At 30.0% G+C, this 13,758-nt stretch overlaps 14 non-coding genes across 14 annotated transcripts; all 14 read left to right on the plus strand.

Annotated features, from left to right (window-relative positions):
• The first annotated feature begins 606 nt into the window (after positions 1–606).
• TRNAT-AGU (transfer RNA threonine (anticodon AGU)) lies at positions 607–680 on the plus strand. The gene has a single exon. It is a non-coding gene; the product is annotated as a tRNA-Thr (tRNA).
• Positions 681–1,972: 1,292 nt separating this feature from the next.
• TRNAT-AGU (transfer RNA threonine (anticodon AGU)) lies at positions 1,973–2,046 on the plus strand. The gene has a single exon. It is a non-coding gene; the product is annotated as a tRNA-Thr (tRNA).
• Positions 2,047–2,886: 840 nt separating this feature from the next.
• On the plus strand, positions 2,887–2,960 carry TRNAT-AGU (transfer RNA threonine (anticodon AGU)). Its single transcript has one exon. It is a non-coding gene; the product is annotated as a tRNA-Thr (tRNA).
• Positions 2,961–3,786: 826 nt separating this feature from the next.
• TRNAT-AGU (transfer RNA threonine (anticodon AGU)) lies at positions 3,787–3,860 on the plus strand. The gene has a single exon. It is a non-coding gene; the product is annotated as a tRNA-Thr (tRNA).
• Positions 3,861–4,710: 850 nt separating this feature from the next.
• Positions 4,711–4,784, plus strand: TRNAT-AGU (transfer RNA threonine (anticodon AGU)). Its single transcript has one exon. It is a non-coding gene; the product is annotated as a tRNA-Thr (tRNA).
• An 827-nt stretch (positions 4,785–5,611) lies between these two features.
• On the plus strand, positions 5,612–5,685 carry TRNAT-AGU (transfer RNA threonine (anticodon AGU)). The gene has a single exon. It is a non-coding gene; the product is annotated as a tRNA-Thr (tRNA).
• An 840-nt stretch (positions 5,686–6,525) lies between these two features.
• Positions 6,526–6,599, plus strand: TRNAT-AGU (transfer RNA threonine (anticodon AGU)). Its single transcript has one exon. It is a non-coding gene; the product is annotated as a tRNA-Thr (tRNA).
• An 827-nt stretch (positions 6,600–7,426) lies between these two features.
• Positions 7,427–7,500, plus strand: TRNAT-AGU (transfer RNA threonine (anticodon AGU)). The gene has a single exon. It is a non-coding gene; the product is annotated as a tRNA-Thr (tRNA).
• Positions 7,501–8,348: 848 nt separating this feature from the next.
• Positions 8,349–8,422, plus strand: TRNAT-AGU (transfer RNA threonine (anticodon AGU)). Its single transcript has one exon. It is a non-coding gene; the product is annotated as a tRNA-Thr (tRNA).
• An 824-nt stretch (positions 8,423–9,246) lies between these two features.
• On the plus strand, positions 9,247–9,320 carry TRNAT-AGU (transfer RNA threonine (anticodon AGU)). The gene has a single exon. It is a non-coding gene; the product is annotated as a tRNA-Thr (tRNA).
• An 848-nt stretch (positions 9,321–10,168) lies between these two features.
• TRNAT-AGU (transfer RNA threonine (anticodon AGU)) lies at positions 10,169–10,242 on the plus strand. The gene has a single exon. It is a non-coding gene; the product is annotated as a tRNA-Thr (tRNA).
• An 826-nt stretch (positions 10,243–11,068) lies between these two features.
• Positions 11,069–11,142, plus strand: TRNAT-AGU (transfer RNA threonine (anticodon AGU)). Its single transcript has one exon. It is a non-coding gene; the product is annotated as a tRNA-Thr (tRNA).
• An 848-nt stretch (positions 11,143–11,990) lies between these two features.
• TRNAT-AGU (transfer RNA threonine (anticodon AGU)) lies at positions 11,991–12,064 on the plus strand. Its single transcript has one exon. It is a non-coding gene; the product is annotated as a tRNA-Thr (tRNA).
• An 827-nt stretch (positions 12,065–12,891) lies between these two features.
• Positions 12,892–12,965, plus strand: TRNAT-AGU (transfer RNA threonine (anticodon AGU)). The gene has a single exon. It is a non-coding gene; the product is annotated as a tRNA-Thr (tRNA).
• Positions 12,966–13,758: the final 793 nt, after the last annotated feature.

Consider the following 13,758-nt stretch of genomic DNA (forward strand, 5'->3'; position numbering starts at 1 on the left):
TTCCAGAAATTGCCAATCATCATGTCTGAGCAATCTCCAGGAACAATATGGTGTCCAGTCAGAGGAAATGTTTAAACAAAAGTCAGTAACAATGTGAGTTTCTCAAGATAAATTGATAGACAATTTAGTCATCAGAGTTTAGGGAGCAATAGAAAATAATGGATTATTTGTTACTTAACATAAACAATATTGTGTTAGGAAAGCAATTCCAGAAATAAATCTTTCCATTTATTGAGCAAGCTTCCAGATAAAATGTTAACAATAATTCTATCATTGAGATCTCATGTTTTCTTTTCACGATTACTTTTTAACTGTATGAGTACCAACAATAGACTGACTTTAATTTCCCAGGGATGACTACATTAATAAGAACGCCATAATATCTATTACAATAAAGCATATTAACAAGTGACTTGAACAAACATTGTAAGAATGTAGAGCCTGTATTTACAAAATAAAGGAGAAAAAAGCATTATATAACTTACTGTAAGTTTCCAACTGTTTAAAGAATTAATAAAATACTAGTTTCAAAAAAATATATAAAAATAATAAAAAATATTATACTTTAGACATATAATTTGTCATTATATGTAAGGCAGTGCAAGTGGTGCTGTGGCTTAGTTGGTTAAAGTGCCTGTCTAGTAAACAGGAGATCCTGAGTTCATATCTCAGCAGTACCTTTGCTTGATACCTTTTTATCACACCAGTATGAAGTTTTTTGTTGATGCATAACAAAATAAGATGTGTAAAACATTTATCTGCTTTCACTTTGGCACATTTGGTCACCAATGTAAAAAAGTTTAAAGATGCCATCCATGTCAGAAGACGACAAACAACAAAACTTCACCCTATTTCAACATAAGTTAATTTGTAGAAATATGCCTATGTTAAGGTAAATAGATGAATTTTTACAAAATAGCCTTCATCATATTGGGTAAACTGCAAAATTAATTTAGAGTACATTAAAAAGAGAATAACACAGAAAGTGTTAAAATGTCTGTAAAAAGTAAGTTTCCCAAGGTACAGTAATTTGAGAGTCAGTTTAGTCATCATAGCTAGAGAATCATTGACATTTAACCCATATTTATTTCCATAACATCCTTAAAATTGTGTTAGGAAAATACTTCTTGATGAAAAGCTAAACTTCTCTTGAAAAAGCATCAATAAAGAATGCTTTTTCAAGAATTCATCACAAAAAGACATGTGAATGCTTCAGCAGCCTTTACCCTTTCTCACATGTTCAGTAATATGTACCACATTTCTAGATACAGTCCAAATCAGAAAACACAAAAAAATGCAATATTCCCCTTTTTTAATATCAGTTATTTTGTAGAAGTAAATTGATGCCAAGGTAACTAGAAAAGAATTCCAGAAATTGCCAATCATCATGTCTGAGCAATCTCCAGGAACAATATGGTGTCCAGTCAGAGGAAATGTTTGAACAAAAGTCAGTAACAATGTGAGTTTCTCAAGATAAATTGATAGACAATTTAGTCATCAGAGTTTAGGGAGCAATAGAAAATAATGGATTATTTGTTACTTAACATAAACAATATTGTGTTAGGAAAGCAATTCCAGAAATAAATCTTTCCATTTATCGAGCAAGCTTCCAGATAAAATGTTAACAATAATTCTATCATTGAGATCTCATGTTTTCATTTCACGATTACTTTTTAACTGTATGAGTACCAACAATAGACTGACTTTAATTTCCCAGGGATGACTACATTAATAAGAATGCCATAATATCTATTACAATAAAGCATATTAACAAGTGACTTGAACAAACATTGTAAGAATGTAGGGCCTGTATATACAAAATAAAGGAGAAAAAAGCATTATATAACTTACTGTAAGTTTCCAACTGTTTAAAGAATTAATAAAATACTAGTTTCAAAAAAATATATAAAAATAATAAAAAATATTATACTTTAGACATATAATTTATCATTATATGTAAGGCAGTGCAAGTGGTGCTGTGGCTTAGTTGGTTAAAGTGCCTGTCTAGTAAACAGGAGATCCTGAGTTCATATCTCAGCAGTACCTTTGCTTGATACCTTTTTATCACACCAGTATGTAGTTTTTTGTTAATGCATAACAAAATAAGATGTGTAAAACCTTTATCTGCTTTCACTTTGGCACATTTGGTCACCAATGTAAAAAAGTTTAAAGATGCCATCCATGTCAGAAGACGACAAACAACAAAACTTCACCCTATTTCAACATAAGTTAATTTGTAGAAATATGCCTATGTTAAGGTAAATAGATGAATTTTTACAAAATAGCCTTCATCATATTGGGTAAACTGCAAAATTAATTTAGAGTACATTAAAAAGAGAATAACACAGAAAGTGTTAAAATGTCTGTAAAAAAGTAAGTTTCCCAAGGTACAGTAATTTGAGAGTCAGTTTAGTCATCATAGCTAGAGAATCATTGACATTTAACCCATATTTATTTCCATAACATCCTTAAAATTGTGTTAGGAAAATACTTCTTGATGAAAAGCTAAACTTCTCTTGAAAAAGCATCAATAAAGAATGCTAACCATAATTCTGACTTTTTAAAACAGAGTTCTTAATTTTACTACATGTTTTTGTTTTCTGAATATCAAAAATTAATTGACATTTATTCCCATGTAGCATTACTTACAGAGAAATCAATAAAAGTGCTAAAAAAATTTAGAAAATTACTTTGACAAGATATTTTAAGAATGAAGGTGCTGTAAATCATGAATGAAAAGAGAGAACACAACTTTCTATTTATACTCTAAATTTCCACCGGTTTGAAAAATTGATAAAGCAATAGTTATAAGAATATCAAAAATTGTTACCAAATAGCATATCTTAGATATATCATTTTTCTTTGTGAAGCTCCAGGGCATCATGTGGTGCTGTGGCTTAGTTGGTTAAAGCGCCTGTCTAGTAAACAGGAGATCCTGACTTCAAATCTCAGCAGCGCTTTTCATTTATTTTCATCAACTCAGAACATAGTTTGTTGATAATTCATCACAAAAAGACATGTGAATGCTTCAGCAGCCTTTACCCTTTCTCACATGTTCAGTAATATGTACCACATTTCTAGATACAGTCCAAATCAGAAAACACAAAAAATGCAATATTCCCCTTTTTTAATATCAGTTATTTTGTAGAAGTAAATTGATGCCAAGGTAACTAGAAAAGAATTCCAGAAATTGCCAATCATCATGTCTGAGCAATCTCCAGGAACAATATGGTGTCCAGTCAGAGGAAATGTTTAAACAAAAGTCAGTAACAATGTGAGTTTCTCAAGATAAATTGATAGACAATTTAGTCATCAGAGTTTAGGGAGCAATAGAAAATAATGGATTATTTGTTACTTAACATAAACAATATTGTGTTAGGAAAGCAATTCCAGAAATAAATCTTTCCATTTATTGAGCAAGCTTCCAGATAAAATGTTAACAATAATTCTATCATTGAGATCTCATGTTTTCATTTCACGATTACTTTTTAACTGTATGAGTACCAACAATAGACTGACTTTAATTTCCCAGGGATGACTACATTAATAAGAACGCCATAATATCTATTACAATAAAGCATATTAACAAGTGACTTGAACAAACATTGTAAGAATGTAGGGCCTGTATATACAAAATAAAGGAGAAAAAAGCATTATATAACTTACTGTAAGTTTCCATCTGTTTAAAGAATTAATAAAATACTAGTTTCAAAAAATATATAAAAATAATAAAAAATATTATACTTTAGACATATAATTTGTCATTATATGTAAGGCAGTGCAAGTGGTGCTGTGGCTTAGTTGGTTAAAGTGCCTGTCTAGTAAACAGGAGATCCTGCGTTCATATCTCAGCAGTACCTTTGCTTGATACCTTTTTATCACACCAGTATGTAGTTTTTTGTTGATGCATAACAAAATAAGATGTGTAAAACCTTTATCTGCTTTCACTTTGGCACATTTGGTCACCAATGTAAAAAAGTTTAAAGATGCCATCCATGTCAGAAGACGACAAACAACAAAACTTCACCCTATTTCAACATAAGTTAATTTGTAGAAATATGCCTATGTTAAGATAAATAGATGAATTTTTACAAAATAGCCTTCATCATATTGGGTAAACTGCAAAATTAATTTAGAGTACATTAAAAAGAGAATAACACAGAAAGTGTTAAAATGTCTGTAAAAAAGTAAGTTTCCCAAGGTACAGTAATTTGAGAGTCAGTTTAGTCATCATAGCTAGAGAATCATTGACATTTAACCCATATTTATTTCCATAACATCCTTAAAATTGTGTTAGGAAAATACTTCTTGATGAAAAGCTAAACTTCTCTTGAAAAAGCATCAATAAAGCAATAAAGAATGCTAACCATAATTCTGACTTTTTAAAACAGAGTTCTTAATTTTACTACATGTTTTTGTTTTCTGAATATCAAAAATTAATTGACATTTATTCCCATGTAGCATTACTTACAGAGAAATCAATAAAAGTGCTAAAAAAAAAATTAGAAAATTACTTTGACAAGATATTTTAAGAATGAAGGTGCTGTAAATCATGAATGAAAAGAGAGAACACAACTTTCTATTTATACTCTAAATTTCCACCGGTTTGAAAAATTGATAAAGCAATAGTTATAAGAATATCAGAAATTGTTACCAAATAGCATATCTTAGATATATCATTTTTCTTTGTGAAGCTCCAGGGCATCATGTGGTGCTGTGGCTTAGTTGGTTAAAGCGCCTGTCTAGTAAACAGGAGATCCTGAGTTCAAATCTCAGCAGCGCCTTTCATTTATTTTCATCAACTCAGAACATAGTTTGTTGATAATTCATCACAAAAAGACATGTGAATGCTTCAGCAGCCTTTACCCTTTCTCACATGTTCAGTAATATGTACCACATTTCTAGATACAGTCCAAATCAGAAAACACAAAAAAATGCAATATTCCCCTTTTTTAATATCAGTTATTTTGTAGAAGTAAATTGATGCCAAGGTAACTAGAAAAGAATTCCAGAAATTGCCAATCATCATGTCTGAGCAATCTCCAGGAACAATATGGTGTCCAGTCAGAGGAAATGTTTAAACAAAAGTCAGTAACAATGTGAGTTTCTCAAGATAAATTGATAGACAATTTAGTCATCAGAGTTTAGGGAGCAATAGAAAATAATGGATTATTTGTTACTTAACATAAACAATATTGTGTTAGGAAAGCAATTCCAGAAATAAATCTTTCATTTATCGAGCAAGCTTCCAGATAACATGTTAACAATAATTCTATCATTGAGATCTCATGTTTTCATTTCACGATTACTTTTTAACTGTATGAGTACCAACAATAGACTGACTTTAATTTCCCAGGGATGACTACATTAATAAGAACGCCATAATATCTATTACAATAAAGCATATTAACAAGTGACTTGAACAAACATTGTAAGAATGTAGGGCCTGTATATACAAAATAAAGGAGAAAAAAGCATTATATAACTTACTGTAAGTTTCCAACTGTTTAAAGAATTAATAAAATACTAGTTTCAAAAAAATATATAAAAATAATAAAAAATATTATACTTTTGACATATAATTTGTCATTATATGTAAGGCAGTGCAAGTGGTGCTGTGGCTTAGTTGGTTAAAGTGCCTGTCTAGTAAACAGGAGATCCTGAGTTCATATCTCAGCAGTACCTTTGCTTGATACCTTTTTATCACACCAGTATGTAGTTTTTTGTTGATGCATAACAAAATAAGATGTGTAAAACCTTTATCTGCTTTCACTTTGGCACATTTGGTCACCAATGTAAAAAAGTTTAAAGATGCCATCCATGTCAGAAGACGACAAACAACAAAACTTCACCCTATTTCAACATAAGTTAATTTGTAGAAATATGCCTATGTTAAGGTAAATAGATGAATTTTTACAAAATAGCCTTCATCATATTGGGTAAACTGCAAAATTAATTTAGAGTACATTAAAAAGAGAATAACACAGAAAGTGTTAAAATGTCTGTAAAAAAGTAAGTTTCCCAAGGTACAGTAATTTGAGAGTCAGTTTAGTCATCATAGCTAGAGAATCATTGACATTTAACCCATATTTATTTCCATAACATCCTTAAAATTGTGTTAGGAAAATACTTCTTGATGAAAAGCTAAACTTCTCTTGAAAAAGCATCAATAAAGAATGCTAACCATAATTCTGACTTTTTAAAACAGAGTTCTTAATTTTACTACATGTTTTTGTTTTCTGAATATCAAAAATTAATTGACATTTATTCCCATGTAGCATTACTTACAGAGAAATCAATAAAAGTGCTAAAAAAAATTAGAAAATTACTTTGACAAGATATTTTAAGAATGAAGGTGCTGTAAATCATGAATGAAAAGAGAGAACACAACTTTCTATTTATACTCTAAATTTCCACCGGTTTGAAAAATTGATAAAGCAATAGTTATAAGAATATCAGAAATTGTTACCAAATAGCATATCTTAGATATATCATTTTTCTTTGTGAAGCTCCAGGGCATCATGTGGTGCTGTGGCTTAGTTGGTTAAAGTGCCTGTCTAGTAAACAGGAGATCCTGACTTCAAATCTCAGCAGCGCTTTTCATTTATTTTCATCAACTCAGAACATAGTTTGTTGATAATTCATCACAAAAAGACATGTGAATGCTTCAGCAGCCTTTACCCTTTCTCACGTGTTCAGTAATATGTACCACATTTCTAGATACAGTCCAAATCAGAAAACACAAAAAATGCAATATTCCCCTTTTTTAATATCAGTTATTTTGTAGAAGTAAATTGATGCCAAGGTAACTAGAAAAGAATTCCAGAAATTGCCAATCATCATGTCTGAGCAATCTCCAGGAACAATATGGTGTCCAGTCAGAGGAAATGTTTAAACAAAAGTCAGTAACAATGTGAGTTTCTCAAGATAAATTGATAGACAATTTAGTCATCTGAGTTTAGGGAGCAATAGAAAATAATGGATTATTTGTTACTTAACATAAACAATATTGTGTTAGGAAAGCAATTCCAGAAATAAATCTTTCCATTTATTGAGCAAGCTTCCAGATAAAATGTTAACAATAATTCTATCATTGAGATCTCATGTTTTCTTTTCACGATTACTTTTTAACTGTATGAGTACCAACAATAGACTGACTTTAATTTCCCAGGGATGACTACATTAATAAGAACGCCATAATATCTATTACAATAAAGCATATTAACAAGTGACTTGAACAAACATTGTAAGAATGTAGAGCCTGTATTTACAAAATAAAGGAGAAAAAAGCATTATATAACTTACTGTAAGTTTCCAACTGTTTAAAGAATTAATAAAATACTAGTTTCAAAAAAATATATAAAAATAATAAAAAATATTATACTTTAGACATATAATTTGTCATTATATGTAAGGCAGTGCAAGTGGTGCTGTGGCTTAGTTGGTTAAAGTGCCTGTCTAGTAAACAGGAGATCCTGAGTTCATATCTCAGCAGTACCTTTGCTTGATACCTTTTTATCACACCAGTATGAAGTTTTTTGTTGATGCATAACAAAATAAGATGTGTAAAACTGTTATCTGCTTTCACTTTGGCACATTTGGTCACCAATGTAAAAAAGTTTAAAGATGCCATCCATGTCAGAAGACGACAAACAACAAAACTTCACCCTATTTCAACATAAGTTAATTTGTAGAAATATGCCTATGTTAAGGTAAATAGATGAATTTTTACAAAATAGCCTTCATCATATTGGGTAAACTGCAAAATTAATTTAGAGTACATTAAAAAGAGAATAACACAGAAAGTGTTAAAATGTCTGTAAAAAAGTAAGTTTCCCAAGGTACAGTAATTTGAGAGTCAGTTTAGTCATCATAGCTAGAGAATCATTGACATTTAACCCATATTTATTTCCATAACATCCTTAAAATTGTGTTAGGAAAATACTTCTTGATGAAAAGCTAAACTTCTCTTGAAAAAGCATCAATAAAGCAATAAAGAATGCTAACCATAATTCTGACTTTTTAAAACAGAGTTCTTAATTTTACTACATGTTTTTGTTTTCTGAATATCAAAAATTAATTGACATTTATTCCCATGTAGCATTACTTACAGAGAAATCAATAAAAGTGCTAAAAAAATTTAGAAAATTACTTTGACAAGATATTTTAAGAATGAAGGTGCTGTAAATCATGAATGAAAAGAGAGAACACAACTTTCTATTTATACTCTAAATTTCCACCGGTTTGAAAAATTGATAAAGCAATAGTTATAAGAATATCAAAAATTGTTACCAAATAGCATATCTTAGATATATAATTTTTCTTTGTGAAGCTCCAGGGCATCATGTGGTGCTGTGGCTTAGTTGGTTAAAGCGCCTGTCTAGTAAACAGGAGATCCTGACTTCAAATCTCAGCAGCGCTTTTCATTTATTTTCATCAACTCAGAACATAGTTTGTTGATAATTCATCACAAAAAGACATGTGAATGCTTCAGCAGCCTTTACCCTTTCTCACATGTTCAGTAATATGTACCACATTTCTAGATACAGTCCAAATCAGAAAACACAAAAAATGCAATACTCCCCTTTTTTAATATGTTATTTTGTAGAAGTAAATTGATGCCAAGGTAACTAGAAAAGAATTCCAGAAATTGCCAATCATCATGTCTGAGCAATCTCCAGGAACAATATGGTGTCCAGTCAGAGGAAATGTTTAAACAAAAGTCAGTAACAATGTGAGTTTCTCAAGATAAATTGATAGACAATTTAGTCATCAGAGTTTAGGGAGCAATAGAAAATAATGGATTATTTGTTACTTAACATAAACAATATTGTGTTAGGAAAGCAATTCCAGAAATAAATCTTTCCATTTATTGAGCAAGCTTCCAGATAAAATGTTAACAATAATTCTATCATTGAGATCTCATGTTTTCATTTCACGATTACTTTTTAACTGTATGAGTACCAACAATAGACTGACTTTAATTTCCCAGGGATGACTACATTAATAAGAACGCCATAATATCTATTACAATAAAGCATATTTACAAGTGACTTGAACAAACATTGTAAGAATGTAGGGCCTGTATATACAAAATAAAGGAGAAAAAAGCATTATATAACTTACTGTAAGTTTCCAACTGTTTAAAGAATTAATACAATACTAGTTTCAAAAAATATATAAAAATAATAAAAAATATTATACTTTAGACATATAATTTGTCATTATATGTAAGGCAGTGCAAGTGGTGCTGTGGCTTAGTTGGTTAAAGTGCCTGTCTAGTAAACAGGAGATCCTGAGTTCATATCTCAGCAGTACCTTTGCTTGATACCTTTTTATCACACCAGTATGTAGTTTTTTGTTGATGCATAACAAAATAAGATGTGTAAAACCTTTATCTGCTTTCACTTTGGCACATTTGGTCACCAATGTAAAAAAGTTTAAAGATGCCATCCATGTCAGAAGACGACAAACAACAAAACTTCACCCTATTTCAACATAAGTTAATTTGTAGAAATATGCCTATGTTAAGGTAAATAGATGAATTTTTACAAAATAGCCTTCATCATATTGGGTAAACTGCAAAATTAATTTAGAGTACATTAAAAAGAGAATAACACAGAAAGTGTTAAAATGTCTGTAAAAAAGTAAGTTTCCCAAGGTACAGTAATTTGAGAGTCAGTTTAGTCATCATAGCTAGAGAATCATTGACATTTAACCCATATTTATTTCCATAACATCCTTAAAATTGTGTTAGGAAAATACTTCTTGATGAAAAGCTAAACTTCTCTTGAAAAAGCATCAATAAAGCAATAAAGAATGCTAACCATAATTCTGACTTTTTAAAACAGAGTTCTTAATTTTACTACATGTTTTTGTTTTCTGAATATCAAAAATTAATTGACATTTATTCCCATGTAGCATTACTTACAGAGAAATCAATAAAAGTGCTAAAAAAATTTAGAAAATTACTTTGACAAGATATTTTAAGAATGAAGGTGCTGTAAATCATGAATGAAAAGAGAGAACACAACTTTCTATTTATACTCTAAATTTCCACCGGTTTGAAAAATTGATAAAGCAATAGTTATAAGAATATCAAAAATTGTTACCAAATAGCATATCTTAGATATATAATTTTTCTTTGTGAAGCTCCAGGGCATCATGTGGTGCTGTGGCTTAGTTGGTTAAAGCGCCTGTCTAGTAAACAGGAGATCCTGACTTCAAATCTCAGCAGCGCTTTTCATTTATTTTCATCAACTCAGAACATAGTTTGTTGATAATTCATCACAAAAAGACATGTGAATGCTTCAGCAGCCTTTACCCTTTCTCACATGTTCAGTAATATGTACCACATTTCTAGATACAGTCCAAATCAGAAAACACAAAAAATGCAATATTCCCCTTTTTTAATATCAGTTATTTTGTAGAAGTAAATTGATGCCAAGGTAACTAGAAAAGAATTCCAGAAATTGCCAATCATCATGTCTGAGCAATCTCCAGGAACAATATGGTGTCCAGTCAGAGGAAATGTTTAAACAAAAGTCAGTAACAATGTGAGTTTCTCAAGATAAATTGATAGACAATTTGGTCATCAGAGTTTAGGGAGCAATAGAAAATAATGGATTATTTGTTACTTAACATAAACAATATTGTGTTAGGAAAGCAATTCCAGAAATAAATCTTTCCATTTATTGAGCAAGCTTCCAGATAAAATGTTAACAATAATTCTATCATTGAGATCTCATGTTTTCATTTCACGATTACTTTTTAACTGTATGAGTACCAACAATAGACTGACTTTAATTTCCCAGGGATGACTACATTAATAAGAACGCCATAATATCTATTACAATAAAGCATATTAACAAGTGACTTGAACAAACATTGTAAGAATGTAGGGCCTGTATATACAAAATAAAGGAGAAAAAAGCATTATATAACTTACTGTAAGTTTCCAACTGTTTAAAGAATTAATAAAATACTAGTTTCAAAAAATATATAAAAATAATAAAAAATATTATACTTTAGACATATAATTTGTCATTATATGTAAGGCAGTGCAAGTGGTGCTGTGGCTTAGTTGGTTAAAGTGCCTGTCTAGTAAACAGGAGATCCTGAGTTCATATCTCAGCAGTACCTTTGCTTGATACCTTTTTATCACACCAGTATGTAGTTTTTTGTTGATGCATAACAAAATAAGATGTGTAAAACCTTTATCTGCTTTCACTTTGGCACATTTGGTCACCAATGTAAAAAAGTTTAAAGATGCCATCCATGTCAGAAGACGACAAACAACAAAACTTCACCCTATTTCAACATAAGTTAATTTGTAGAAATATGCCTATGTTAAGGTAAATAGATGAATTTTTACAAAATAGCCTTCATCATATTGGGTAAACTGCAAAATTAATTTAGAGTACATTAAAAAGAGAATAACACAGAAAGTGTTAAAATGTCTGTAAAAAAGTAAGTTTCCCAAGGTACAGTAATTTGAGAGTCAGTTTAGTCATCATAGCTAGAGAATCATTGACATTTAACCCATATTTATTTCCATAACATCCTTAAAATTGTGTTAGGAAAATACTTCTTGATGAAAAGCTAAACTTCTCTTGAAAAAGCATCAATAAAGCAATAAAGAATGCTAACCATAATTCTGACTTTTTAAAACAGAGTTCTTAATTTTACTACATGTTTTTGTTTTCTGAATATCAAAAATTAATTGACATTTATTCCCATGTAGCATTACTTACAGAGAAATCAATAAAAGTGCTAAAAAAATTTAGAAAATTACTTTGACAAGATATTTTAAGAATGAAGGTGCTGTAAATCATGAATGAAAAGAGAGAACACAACTTTCTATTTATACTCTACATTTCCACCGGTTTGAAAAATTGATAAAGCAATAGTTATAAGACTATCAAAAATTGTTACCAAATAGCATATCTTAGATATATCATTTTTCTTTGTGAAGCTCCAGGGCATCATGTGGTGCTGTGGCTTAGTTGGTTAAAGCGCCTGTCTAGTAAACAGGAGATCCTGACTTCAAATCTCAGCAGCGCTTTTCATTTATTTTCATCAACTCAGAACATAGTTTGTTGATAATTCATCACAAAAAGACATGTGAATGCTTCAGCAGCCTTTACCCTTTCTCACATGTTCAGTAATATGTACCACATTTCTAGATACAGTCCAAATCAGAAAACACAAAAAATGCAATATTCCCCTTTTTTAATATCAGTTATTTTGTAGAAGTAAATTGATGCCAAGGTAACTAGAAAAGAATTCCAGAAATTGCCAATCATCATGTCTGAGCAATCTCCAGGAACAATATGGTGTCCAGTCAGAGGAAATGTTTAAACAAAAGTCAGTAACAATGTGAGTTTCTCAAGATAAATTGATAGACAATTTAGTCATCAGAGTTTAGGGAGCAATAGAAAATAATGGATTATTTGTTACTTAACATAAACAATATTGTGTTAGGAAAGCAATTCCAGAAATAAATCTTTCCATTTATTGAGCAAGCTTCCAGATAAAATGTTAACAATAATTCTATCATTGAGATCTCATGTTTTCATTTCACGATTACTTTTTAACTGTATGAGTACCAACAATAGACTGACTTTAATTTCCCAGGGATGACTACATTAATAAGAACGCCATAATATCTATTACAATAAAGCATATTAACAAGTGACTTGAACAAACATTGTAAGAATGTAGAGCCTGTATTTACAAAATAAAGGAGAAAAAAGCATTATATAACTTACTGTAAGTTTCCAACTGTTTAAAGAATTAATAAAATACTAGTTTCAAAAAAATATATAAAAATAATAAAAAATATTATACTTTAGACATATAATTTGTCATTATATGTAAGGCAGTGCAAGTGGTGCTGTGGCTTAGTTGGTTAAAGTGCCTGTCTAGTAAACAGGAGATCCTGAGTTCATATCTCAGCAGTACCTTTGCTTGATACCTTTTTATCACACCAGTATGTAGTTTTTTGTTGATGCATAACAAAATAAGATGTGTAAAACCTTTATCTGCTTTCACTTTGGCACATTTGGTCACCAATGTAAAAAAGTTTAAAGATGCCATCCATGTCAGAAGACGACAAACAACAAAACTTCACCCTATTTCAACATAAGTTAATTTGTAGAAATATGCCTATGTTAAGGTAAATAGATGAATTTTTACAAAATAGCCTTCATCATATTGGGTAAACTGCAAAATTAATTTAGAGTACATTAAAAAGAGAATAACACAGAAAGTGTTAAAATGTCTGTAAAAAAGTAAGTTTCCCAAGGTACAGTAATTTGAGAGTCAGTTTAGTCATCATAGCTAGAGAATCATTGACATTTAACCCATATTTATTTCCATAACATCCTTAAAATTGTGTTAGGAAAATACTTCTTGATGAAAAGCTAAACTTCTCTTGAAAAAGCATCAATAAAGCAATAAAGAATGCTAACCATAATTCTGACTTTTTAAAACAGAGTTCTTAATTTTACTACATGTTTTTGTTTTCTGAATATCAAAAATTAATTGACATTTATTCCCATGTAGCATTACTTACAGAGAAATCAATAAAAGTGCTAAAAAAATTTAGAAAATTACTTTGACAAGATATTTTAAGAATGAAGGTGCTGTAAATCATGAATGAAAAGAGAGAACACAACTTTCTATTTATACTCTAAATTTCCACCGGTTTGAAAAATTGATAAAGCAATAGTTATAAGAATATCAAAAAATTTTACC

The sequence above is a fragment of the Pseudophryne corroboree genome, chromosome 11 (assembly GCF_028390025.1).
Source record: "Pseudophryne corroboree isolate aPseCor3 chromosome 11, aPseCor3.hap2, whole genome shotgun sequence".
Taxonomy (NCBI): Eukaryota; Metazoa; Chordata; class Amphibia; order Anura; family Myobatrachidae; genus Pseudophryne; species Pseudophryne corroboree.